The following is a 12,654-nucleotide window of genomic DNA, read 5'->3' as shown; positions in this document are numbered from 1 at the left end:
AGTTGACCCCAAGAGGTTCAAAAGAGCAATAAAAAGGGACCAGCCTTGTACTGATGAGTGCCTGCCAAGCCCTTGGTCAGCCAGAGGGACTGAGAGAACTGGTTGGGCAGGATGTTCTGGGGAGGAGAAGGTTCTTGGGAGAGACATAAATCCAGGATTCTGCCTCCAGATTCAGGGGCATTGATTTCCTCCTTATGACACCCCAGGGAGAAGACGAATCAGTCACTTGACTATCTCTCTCAGCCCAGGGACTTAGTTGATCCTGGCATCTTAGGTGGCCCCATCCACGGTCACATTTCATTTTGGAATTCCCCACCTCTCACCCAGCCCAGGACCATCAATGGGAGAGATGAAAAGGGGAATTCCGTGTGTGCCTGCCTTCATCCATGGTGCCCAATCAGAGGCTTGGAGCCTCGTCCCTTTTTCCATGTCTACCAACATTTAGTACATGCCTACTCTGAGCAAGGGGAGGTAGCAGCAGAGTGTATGAGACAGGGACCCAGCCTTCATTATGTCTAGCCTTGGACACACTGGGGGGGGGGGGGGTAACTGCAGGGAGATCCCTTAGCTTCTCGGTGCCCAGGCAACTAAGGCTTTGAGTACAAATACGTTACTGATCGGATTGGCAAAAGGAGTTTTTACACCAGAAATCCCTGCAGGGATGAAATTGAAGAACAAAATATAAAAATGTGGAACTAAATGTATGAGTTATTGATGAGTCAAGGACAAAAATGAAAATGGCCCTGCTTCCTGGGGCTTACATTCCATTCCTAGAGCCTATTGGATAACTTTTTTTGTTCCTTCAAAGTTTAAGGTCATTATTTAATGGGGAATTGAAGGTGTTGTAAAGGATTTTCCACTGAATTCCTTGTTAATTATAGGGGGCAGCTGGGTGGCTCAGTGGATTGAGAGCCAGGCCCAGAGATGGGAGGTCCTGGGTTCAAATCTGCTCTCAGACACTTCCCAGCTGTGTGACCCTGGGCAAGCCACTTAACCCCTTTTGCCTAGCCCTCACCCCTCTTCTGCCTTGGAACCAATACACAGTATCGATTATTCTAAGGCAGAAGGTAAGAATTTTTTTTTTAAAAGGATACAACAAGTGAAAAGGAGGAAGGAGCACAATTTAATTATGCAGGAGAGCCCAATTCCTATTCAGGAGGCAGGGGACTGTCCAGTTGGACAAGAGCATAGAGTCTACATAAAGACAGAACTGAAAAGGATCACAGAATCTCCAAAGTTGCATAGAATTTGACTACGTAGGCCAGCCCCTTTGAACGGCCTCTACAATGTTCCTGACATTCAGCTCTTGTTTGAAGACTCCCAATGTGGGCGCTGGGGAACCCCACTCTTCTCTCAGGGAGTCTATTCCACTATTCCACATTTCCCCTTAATAAACCGAATCTTCCATTTGTTGCTTCTCACTCTGAGCCTTGGAGTCAAGATCAATACGTCTAATTCCTTTGCCACGCCAGCATCCTGCAGATACTTGAAGGGAATGACTGCCCCACTAATGATACTTTCCCCGCGGGTTGCACATCCCCAGCCCCACAGATGGAGGCGGGCCCCTTCTGGAGGGCGCTTTAATCGGATAACTTTCCAAGTTTCTCCCAGGGACAAAAAAGATACTTGAGGTCACATGATCCACCTCCCTGCCTCCAGAGCTCTGCCTGTGGCAGAGAACTCTCAGGCTCTTCAAACACGGAAGAAAGAGCATAAAGCGCCTCCGACCGTCTGCTTCGGAGCCTGGCAAATTCCAGAGAAATACGGCAAGATTTCTCAGAGTTCATAGAGAAGACTAGCTAGACCTCCGAGCAAGTCTTCTCTCCGGGAATCAGCACTCCGGGCTCCTTCAGGACTCGGAGTTTGCTGTGGACGTTTTCAGGTAGCTTGCAGTCACAGTCTCTGCACAACGCTCCCCGAGTTGGGAAGAGGGAATTCTTTCTGTACCTCTGCTTTAATGGCGAGATTGTATCACACTGACTCAGCTCCCACATTTCTCAAACCTCAGGCTACGAGGCTCCTGCTTCCGCCAGAGCCCCGTCATGAAGCCTCGGGGCTGCTTGCTGGACCGAACGAGGCACAGCCATCCGTTGACCCAGGCCAAAGAAAAGACTCTGCCTCCTGGGGGCTGCTCTGATGAGGCGCAGCAGCCTTTGCCCGCTGCAGACCAGGAATGTGGCCACGAGCCTCCTGAGAATTGCATCAACCCTCTGGGTAGAACAACTGAGTATTTCAACATCAAGTTCTCAAGCAAGTTTGAATTTTAATCTGGAGTACTGCTGAGTTACGAGGATATCAATCCATCAGCAAGTGTGTGAGTGCCTATGGCGTGCCCAGCCTGTGGAGAACAGAAAACATTTACCTTACAGTTGGAGGAAGACAAGAGGCAAGAACAATTACAGAAGAGAATAAGATCCCCAACCCAAAGATAAATGGCCCGATGGATATCCACTTGGTGCTCCTCTTGGCCGGTCACCGTGTCCTGGGCTTCTTCACTCCCCTCAGTGCATTGTTGGCGCACCCCTACTCCTTTGGGGTGGGAAGCTGTGATCACTGTAGTGGCAAGAGGGGGGCCGATGGTCCATGTGGATGCCTATAAGTTTATACACTGCAAGTGAAGAATAATAGGGTTGGGATTGAAGGAACAGCTAAGACTTTGGGAGAAGAGAGAAGAAGCATCTCAACCTTCCTGGTGTGTCTGGGAAAATTATGGACCATAAAAATAGAGTCTGAAAAAACCCTGGGAAGCTGCTACAAAACACGGTTCTCAAACGTTCCTTCCTTCAGTTTGTGTTGTCAGGAACCACCTTGTTCCGTCTTTCCCACGCGCCAACCCAGAAATGCCTCTGCTCTGCTATATCCATCCTCCAACAGGGAGGACATCAACTCTCCCCTTTCATCTTACCTGCTTCTTATCCAGTGGGCCACCTACTGCCAAAGACCTCTAAGTCTTTTTAGAGGCAGTTAAGTGGATAGAACACTGGCCCAGGAATCAGGAAGACTTAAGTTCAAATCCAGCCTCAGACATTTTTACTTAGTTGTATAACCCTGGGGAAGTCACTTAACTGCTGCCTGCCTCAGTTTTTCCAACTGTAAAGTTGGAATAATAATAACATTTCTCAGGGTTGTTGTGAGGCTGAAATGAGATCATATCTGTAAAGCATTTTATTTTATTTTTTAAATTTATGTATTTAATTCATTAATTTAGAATATTTTCCCCATGGTAACATGATTAGTGTTCTTTCCCTCCCCTCCTCCCAGCCCTCTCCTGTAGCTAACGAGCAATTCCACTGTGTTTTACATGTGTCATTGATCAAGACCGATTTCCATATTATTGATATTTGCAATAGAGTGATCATTTAGAGTCTACATCCCCAGAAACACAGAAGAAAAACAGCTGCTTGATCACATGGGTCTAAGGGTTGGGGATGTAGACTCTAAATGATCATCCTTGTGCAGACATCAACATGGAAATAGGTTCTGATCAAGGACACAAGTAATACCCAGTGGAATTGTGCATGGACTACAGGAAGAGTGGGGGGAGGGAGGGAGGGAAAGAATATTATTCTTGTAACCAAGGAATAATGTTTTAAATTGGCTAAAAAAATAAAAAAAAATAGAGTCGACATCCCCATGTAAAGCACTTTAGTAGAATGTCTGGTACATAGTAGATGTTGAATAAATGCTTGTTGACCTCTTCCTTTTGTAGATATCCTTGCCGCCACTTACTCTTTTTCTAACCATACATGGCCCAGATGACATATTTGATGCCATTTCTGACATGCAAGTCCTACTAGAGGCCTCTCCATTTCCTTTCAGGCCACCCACAACCTAGATTCTTCCTAGACTGTAGTATTCCATAATTCGCAGATGTGCAGTGTGACTGAAAATGTGGAGGCTAAAAAAGATGGAATGAAAATGGTTTGTTATGGAAACATACTTTGGTATTTCTGCTTCATTTTGGCCTGTTTTGTTGACTCCAGCTCTTAGGATGTCTTAGCTGGGCTCCACATAACATTTTCTTCACACTTGCCTTTTTTTCCTTTCATTTTTGTTCCCCAGTTTCTCCTAGTCAGCCCTTACTGGTCCAAACCCAATGCTAATTGGTATAGAAGCTTTAACCCGATCCGATCCGTTCTTCTGTCCTGGGTCAACTTGCTTCCCCTGAGGCAATCTGGTGACCCTCTGCTCCTGCGGATTTGCCATATTAGTGCTGGATCCTCAAGCAATCTTCTGCCTACCCCAGCTTAGAAGCTGTAAATTCAAGACCTCCGTCAGCTTCACCCTTCCCCAGCAGTAGAGACTACAGGCACGCCTCACCATGCCTGGCACACTTGGCTTCCTTGATTTCTCTTTTTGTTATTTTTATGAGGCAACACTGTTCATGGCCTTCCATCATCTACTTTGTAATGTTTTGCAAATGAGTTTATATTCTGAATAGGGCTGCACTTGTGTATAATATCTGTGATTGGCAAAGAGATCAAAGGTTGGTTAACTGATGGATTGCTGGGTCTTTTTGTGGCATGACTGACTGCTTCATATTGGTTATGTTTCCATTGGAAATGGTGATAACTCACATTAATGTCTTTCCCTCTGGCGTCAATGAGTTATTTGACAAGGTTAGGTTGGAGTTATTTTAATGAATTATATTCTTTGTCTTCTACTCATCCTGATCCTTCTAATTTGGTGTTGATTTCATCCCTTGCTCTAACAAGCCTGACCACACACACACATACACACACTGCTTTGGAAAAGATTTCCCCATTGGTTAATCAGTTGTTTCCTGTCTTTTGTGATCGAATCTGTTTCTTTCTTTTTTGTGATGTTGTTTACTGTTTGCCACATCCAAACTTTTCCAACATTTGAATGGGAAACTTGAATCCAACATTTGTGGGAAATATGCTTGAGGCTTCTGAATAGTCGACAAGCTTTGGGTGATTTTATTTCTTAATCTGGAACCTTGTTTTCCAACATACTTTAAAATTTTCCTATTCTTTCTTGTACCCACATTTACATTGAAGTCAGGCCAATGTTGTTGGCCCAGCAAAATGTCCAATGCATCAAAAAGGCAGGAAAAAAGATAATTTCCCAGGAAGGAAGCTCTGAGCTTTGACTATTTCCCCAACAGAGAGGAAGTGGCTCAGCAAGAATGAAGTTGTCAGGAACCAGAGTTACCTCAAAGCTCCAGGTCTAGAGGTCTATCCATTGTACCATCCATCCTTACTATATCAATAAAGGCAAGTGCCAGTTTTATTTTTCATATATTAACCATAATGACTCATTCATTCCAGATACTCAGAGAAGTAATACAGGCCAGTGAATAGAATGCTTGGCTTGAAGTCAGGAAAGTCTGGGTTCAAAATCTTGTCTCTGACACTTATTAATTGTGTCACCTTATTGTTTAGTCATTTCAGTCATGTCCAACTCTTCATGACCCCATCTGGGGTTTTCTTGGCAAAGATACTGGAGTGGTTTGCCATTTCCTTCTCCAGATCATTTTACAGATGATGAACTGAGGCAAACAGGGATAAGAGATTTGATCTGGATCCTGTAGATAGTAAGTGTTGGAGCCTATATTTGAACTCATGAGGACAAGTCCTCCTGACTCTAGGCCTGGCACTCTACCCACTGTGCCACCTCACTGCCAACTGTGTGACCTTGGGCTGGTTAAGTTTCTTCTATATGAAGACTCTTTTGAGGATTTATCTGCTAAGGCACAGATAAGTCCTGCATTACTGGAGGGGGTTTCCAAACTGGGAATTCCAAAGCTGATAAAGACTTTGAGTAGTTGCATACCAAATATTCAGGTATTACATGGGAGTATCATGAAAATGGGAACTGTGCTAAGTGCTGAAAATACAAAAGGAAGAAAGGAAGAAAGAAAGGAAGAAAGGAAGAAAGAAAGAAAGAAAGAAAGAAAGAAAGAAAAGAAGGAAGGAAGAAAGAGGAAGGAAGGAAGGAAGAAAAAGAGAAAGTCCCTGATCTCAAGGAGCTTATATTCTTTTTTTTTAACCCCTTATCTTCCATCTTAGAATCAATACTGTGTTCCAAAGCAGAAGAAAGGTATAGGCTAGGCAATGAGGGTTAAGTGACTTGTCTAGGGTCACACAGCTAGGAAGTATCTGAGACCAGATTGAACCCAGGACCTCCCATTTCTGGACTTGGCTTTCAATTTACTGAGCTACCCAGCTGCCTCCAAGACGCTTATATTCTAAGAGGAAAAAAACAAAACAAAACATTAAAAAGGTAGCTTTAAAAAAGGGGTGGAAGAATAAGCAAGCAGAAAGAGTCAGTAGGTCCTTGTAAGAAAAAGACTCTGTGAAGTTGTGATCATTTTTATAAAAAATATTGGCGGCAATCAGGCCACAATCCATGAATGAGCCATCATTAGGTCATCAGACTTTGAGATCCACTGGAGAGCAAATGTTCAGTATATTTTGAGTTAAAATCTGGACTCTGAAGCCTACTATCTGAGTGACATTGGTCCATTCATTTTACATCTCAGCCTCTGTTTCCTTATCTGCAAAATGAGGGGGTTGGACTGCCTAGCCTGTAAGGTCCTTTCCATGGTTACATTTATGATCCCATAATCTATAATCAAACAATAGATGATGGAAACGGTAATAAATGGCACCTCTTTCCACATCCCCAAAGAGTAACCACATAGTTAGGCTCCATTGTCAGAAAAGGATGATGGCCCTACTCCCGGTGGAGAGCGCTCTCTTTCAGTTCATTGAAAATACTGTTTCATCTGATGGTGTAGCCACAGGCCCAAGTTTCTTAACAGAATTACTGGAACTAATCATTCTGGGAACTGGGAAGACATGCGTATTCCAGGACCACCATTCTAAAGCTGAACAGTCTAGTTCTTGGCATGCTTGTGGCTGTGTCTACACACCAGACCAAAGAGAAGAAAAACAAAGTTGGGTTGGCCCAAACAACGGAGTAGTAACCAGTTGTTTGAACCCCAAACTCTTGTTTTCTAGGCTGCTTGATTGACTTCATCCATTTCCCTGGGGCAGGGAGGGGGGTGGTGGGGATGTAGATGAAAACCTTCTTCTCACCTAATGTTTCCACCCTGGCTGTAGGAGTCACAGACCATTAGAGCTGAGAGGGACCTCAGTTTATCTGGTCTAATTCCCTCATTTTATAAACAAGTAAACTGAGGCCCAGAAAGGAAAGGGAATTTTGCAGAGGCACATTGAAGCCTTGACTTCATCCCTGGTTCCTCACCTCCAAATCCACTGTTCTTTCCATTGAACAATTGCCATATCGCCTCACTTGGCTGTGCGTCCCACCAGGGTCCCCCATACAGCTCTGAAGCTATCAAACTGTCCCAGACGTTTTGGCCATGTAGCCAGGCAGAACAAGGACTGGGCATCTCATGGGGGTTGCCAGATCCTCTAACTCCCCCCCCCCCCATAATATTCACCCTTACTCCCAAGCTCAGGGAATTGCTAGAACATCTACATTCCTTCCATCACTATCACCAAAGTGCTCCCGAGGTTGGTGAAGATGTTGGCTTCTCCGTGCCTTTCTTGTCTGCCTTGTGCTGCTGGACTTAGCATGTGTTGTCCTTTGTTTCTAAAGTTGGGGTTACCCACCCTATCCTGCCTTGTTCTCTGCCAGATTTCCAAAGAATATCTCCCATAAAGAAATAGACCTCCTTGCTATCGTCAGAGAAACGGGGGTCTACCGAGCATATTGTTATCTATATCATAGGACTTAACTTATGTCATAAGACAATTCAATTTATGTTGAATTGGGAACTCTCTGCTATTTTTCTTTGTTACTGGGGAGGGGGATGGGAGGGGAGTTACGGTGTTAGTAATCTACTTCCTCATCACCCACGCACTTCTCAGGCCCTTGCAATTTTGCTTCTGTTCCCACCAGTCCAATGAAATTGCTCTGAAGTCAATGGCCTTTCCTCAGCCTTCATGGTTTTTACCTTTTGGGACCTTTGATGGGGTTGACCGCTCTGCTCTTGGTTATTTCCTCCCTTGGTTTCTCATTTGCCTGCTCTTTCTTTAATGATTCCTTCTTGATCTCTTTCACTGTTCTTCTGTCTCCCATCCCCTGAGGATCTACCTTTGGCTTTCTCTTTCTCTAAACCTTTCCTTTGACAATCTCATTAACACCTATCTTTAATTCATTTAATTAATACCTTGATAAGACTCCCAGATCTCTTGTGTGGGCCCCGTCCTTTTCTCCAGCTGCCTATTGGTTATCTTTGTCTGGATGCTTCCAGGACAATTCAAATGAACATGCCCCAGTTAGAAATTTGTCCTTCTTCTTATATCATTATTTCTCATAGCACCACCATCTTCTAAACTGCTCAGGCAGGCCTTGTACTCCTTCTGGATATTTCCTTCCCTACATTTCCCCACCTGTTTCCAACCAACTGGCCAATGAGGATTAGATTCGACCTTGATGAAACATCTTTTTGTCACCTCTTTGACATTCATATGGCTACCACCCTGGTTTAAGCCTCATTATCTCTCACCTGAACTAAACCAGCCTCTCTGCCTCCAATTTTATACCTCTCACGTCCATCTCTCATAGAGCTGACAAAATAATCTTTCTAGTGCCTGATTAAAATCATCCTTCTCCCCCTTGCTTCCTCTCCCAAAGCCTTCAAGACTTTCCCATTACTTGCCAAATTAAAAAAAAAAAATCCCTAAGTTTGGCTTTCAAAGCTAGGCAAAATCTGGCTCCAATTTGTAGTTTTCAGTCTTATATATTTTTTCCTGATGCTTCCCTTTCTATACGTTACAGTCTCGTCAAACTGAACTACTTGCCGTTCCTCTATTTTGTCTTTCCCAATCTCTGTGCCTTTGCGTATGTTGCCCCTCATTCCTGGAACATGCTTGTCTCTTCCTCCCCCATTTCCACCTGCTGCCCAGCTTCCTTGGAGGGGTGATGTGGTGAAGTGGATAAAGTGATGGAAGGAGCCAGGGAAACTTAGGTTCAAATCCCACCTCTCATCTTTAAAGTAAAGAGAACCTATAGTATTTACCTCTTGAGGTCATTGGGAGTCTCAATAAGATCATGTTCACTAATTACTCTGCAATCTTTGAAATGCTCTCTATATGTTAGTAATTATCAATAGCATCATTCCAAGGCACAGCTCAGGTGCTTTCTCCTCCATGGTGACTTCTCTGTTTCCCCCAGCTGAGGGGACCCCTGTTTGGGTACTCTTCCTAGGTATTTCTTCATTTTCTAACTTGTATTATCATTATTTGTCTAAACCACTTACCAGATTGTAAATTCCTCAAAAGCAGTGTCTTTGTTGTCTCCATTCTTTTCTCCATGGCACCAGTCAGCCTCTGACCAATCCGATGGCGGGCTAGCCTGGACATCAGGTAGACCTGGAGCTACACTTTGATTCTTGGATATACTCAAGCGCTCCATGTGTCAATGCTGCACTCAGTTCTCCAAGTCTAATGGCAGATCTGCATCAGGGAAGGGAGACCCTGAACTGGGAGTTCCTTAGGCAGTCAAAACCACAAATCTGAACATTCTTCTTCCTACCTCCTCACACCCTACCACCCTGCCAAAAAACAAAACAAATCAAGAACGAAGTTTATAGCATCGAGTCCACTGCCTTGCCCATGGTGGTTATTGAACATTTGTTGAAGGAAATCACCCCTAGCTTTGTTTCTCTAGCAATGGAAACGTGTTTCCAGTGAGCCATCCACACTTTGGCACCCATTCTCTTCTGACCTAAGACCGGTTAGGTTGGGACTCTAGCCTGTGGCCAGGGACAGAATGAAGCTAACTGGTTCACACCGCCATCTTGCCCATGGCTTCGTCTAGATGGATATATTATACCATCCCAAGGTTTTTCAAGCTTCTCTTTGAAGAATTCCATCAAGATTTGATAGACCTGCTCAGGGAACATCATAAATGCATCCTTGGGTCCCGCCTTAGTCCAGCCCCTTACTTTAGAGGTGAGGAGGCTGAGGTACAGAAAAAATAATGATTTCTTCAAGGCTCCTCAGAGAGTAAGTTAGACTTTTAAGATGTTCATGGTCTTGAGGAAGACGATGACTTCAGAATCTGACTCTCCTCTCTCTCTCTCACCTTTCCGCATGTGTAGGCAGAAATTATATTTCATTTGTTTGACCAAGACCTGGATATGATCACCTGACCTTTGTATAATAATTTAGTGTTTGTCAATCTCACACACACACACACACACACACACACACACACCTCTTTAATTCTCATAAAAATTCTCTTAAAAGCCCAGGGAGTGCATTTTTCCTATTTGATAAAATTTCCCAGATGATCAAATTAGGACACATTCCAATGAAAGGACTTGTCTGAGGTTACAAAGCTAGTAAATGATAGAACTGGGGCTAGAACCTGGGTCAGACTGTGACTGCCTCAGAGCTGGGAGCAGGGCAGGGTGACCAAGGCTTTGCCTCAGGGGATTGACATCTGAGCTACACTTTGTCCCTACATTTTGTGGTTGGCTTTGGTCATCTCTACTCCTCTTCCTAGGCCTGGGTCAACAGCTTCAGGGTCCTTGGACTGCAGCACTCTTGCCTGAAGGCTTCTCTTCTCTTCATCTTTCTTTCCTGGACTTCTCCCAAGCTGCCATTTCTTCCCTCTTGGGGTTGAAAAAGAATCATTGGCCATGCCAAAGGGGCTCCATCACCCAGCACAATTATGTGTGGACAGACTGTCCTTCATGCTGTTCTCATTTACTCTACCCCCAACCCTCAACTGAATTTACCATGGATAGATTTTCCAGTTTATTAAGGCTCTGATTGGATTTTTAATTCCAAGCTCCCAAGCCTGGCATTCAAGGCCCCCATAATCTAGACCCACTTTACCTCTATAATTTCATTGCCCTATCTAGCTTCAACCAGATTATTTTCATCACTTTCCCTGCCCCACCAAAGTCTTTTAAATTCCTAAATCTAATCCTTTGTTTATGATTTCTCAATTCCTGACATATTTTTTCAATTAGTGACAACTCAACAAATATCAATTATATGTGCAAAGTACTGGATCAGGCGCTATTCTTTCCCTCTTCACATGTAAATTCTTTTTAATCTCTTATCTTCTGTCTTAATATCAGTACTTTTCTTTTTTTTGTATTTTCTTTTATTTTTTTAAACCTTTACCTTCCCTCTTGGAGTCAGTACTGTGTATTGATTCCAAGGCAGAAGAGTGGTAAGGGCTAGGCAATGGGGGTTAAGTGACTTGCCCAGGGTCACACAGCTGGGAAGTGTCTGAGGCCAGATTTGAACCCAGGACCTCCAATCTCTAGGCCTGGCTCTCAATCCACTGAGCTACCCAGCTGCCCTCTTAGTATCAGTTCTAAGACAGTAAAATGACAAGGGCTAGGCAATTGGGGATAAATGATTTGCCCAGGGTTACACAACTAGGAAATGTATGAGGCTGCATTTGAACCCAGGTCATTCCCACTTCCGGCCTGGCACTCTATCCACTGTGCTACCTAGCTGGCCCTTATGCACATTTTTTAATCCTCAAAGGCCTAGGCTCTAGGAAATCTTACCTTGCTCCTTCCAATCTAGGGTGACCTCTCCTACCTTTGAAAATTCATAGTCTTCATCGAATAGAGCATTATTTAGAATTTAGTGATATTCTAGAATGTCATTGATGAAGCCGTGGCACACGTGCACCGCTGGCACTGGGGGAGCTGCTCTGTTCCCCCTCCTCCTAGTGCTCAAGGACAATTTTTGCATGCTTGGCCCCTCTGTCCAGGCCCCCAAAGCACGCACTTCCTCCCTCAGCTCTCCAGTAATCCCTCCGGGCACTTGAACTGGGAAAAGGTTCACCACCCCTATTGTAGCATGTGATAGCTTCTAGATTTTTTTTTTCTGCTATTTAACTGTTCCCACACAAGAACATTAAAAAAATACATTTACCACAACTTCATCATCCCGAAACTTTACAACCTCCTCCTCCTCTCCTGCTTCCAAGGTTGAAAAGCACAAGGGGGGAATCAAGGCTGAATGAAAGTGAGTTGAAGACCCAATGAAACCCAGTCATTCCGTGACAACGGCAAGCACTTTTGTGAGCACATCTGCCCTTTGTATGCCTGCCTTGACATTGCTGTAGAATTGTTAGCTAGTGAACAGTTATTCCTGTGCATTAGAGCAAAGTGGGAGAAGAAAACGAATGGATGGAACAGAGAACAGAATGTCTCGAATGTCCTTCGATGACAATGGAGCCTCTACTTTGAGGTCCCTGGAACCTCAGGCAGTGTGTGCTGTGGCATTTTTGGAAACACACTTGGGAATAGTGTCTGCCCCACACTCAACACTCTGAGAAGAAATCTCTGCTGGAAGGGATGCAGTTTTGAAAGCGTGTCAGTTCGATTTCCAAATGTCGCAAGCAACCAAGTACTGGGAAAACCCACAGAGAGTAAGTATTATTGCCAAATTCAGATCCTCCAGGGAACATCAGGAACCGATTCCTAGGCTTGAGCCTCTCTGCAAAATCCTTGAGAATGATCTACACACGCAAAGGTGTCCTTGATGAAAACCTGAGAAGGGAACAGGCAGACTTTCACATACGACTTTCTGTAACAGACAACATCTTCACAGGCGTGTAATTATCTAAGAGATGGAGAGACAATGAAATCCCATTGTCTTTATTATTGTGGCTTACCCAAAA

This window comes from Monodelphis domestica, chromosome 4 (assembly GCF_027887165.1).
Source record: "Monodelphis domestica isolate mMonDom1 chromosome 4, mMonDom1.pri, whole genome shotgun sequence".
Taxonomy (NCBI): Eukaryota; Metazoa; Chordata; class Mammalia; order Didelphimorphia; family Didelphidae; genus Monodelphis; species Monodelphis domestica.
This window is presented reverse-complemented; position numbering follows the sequence as displayed.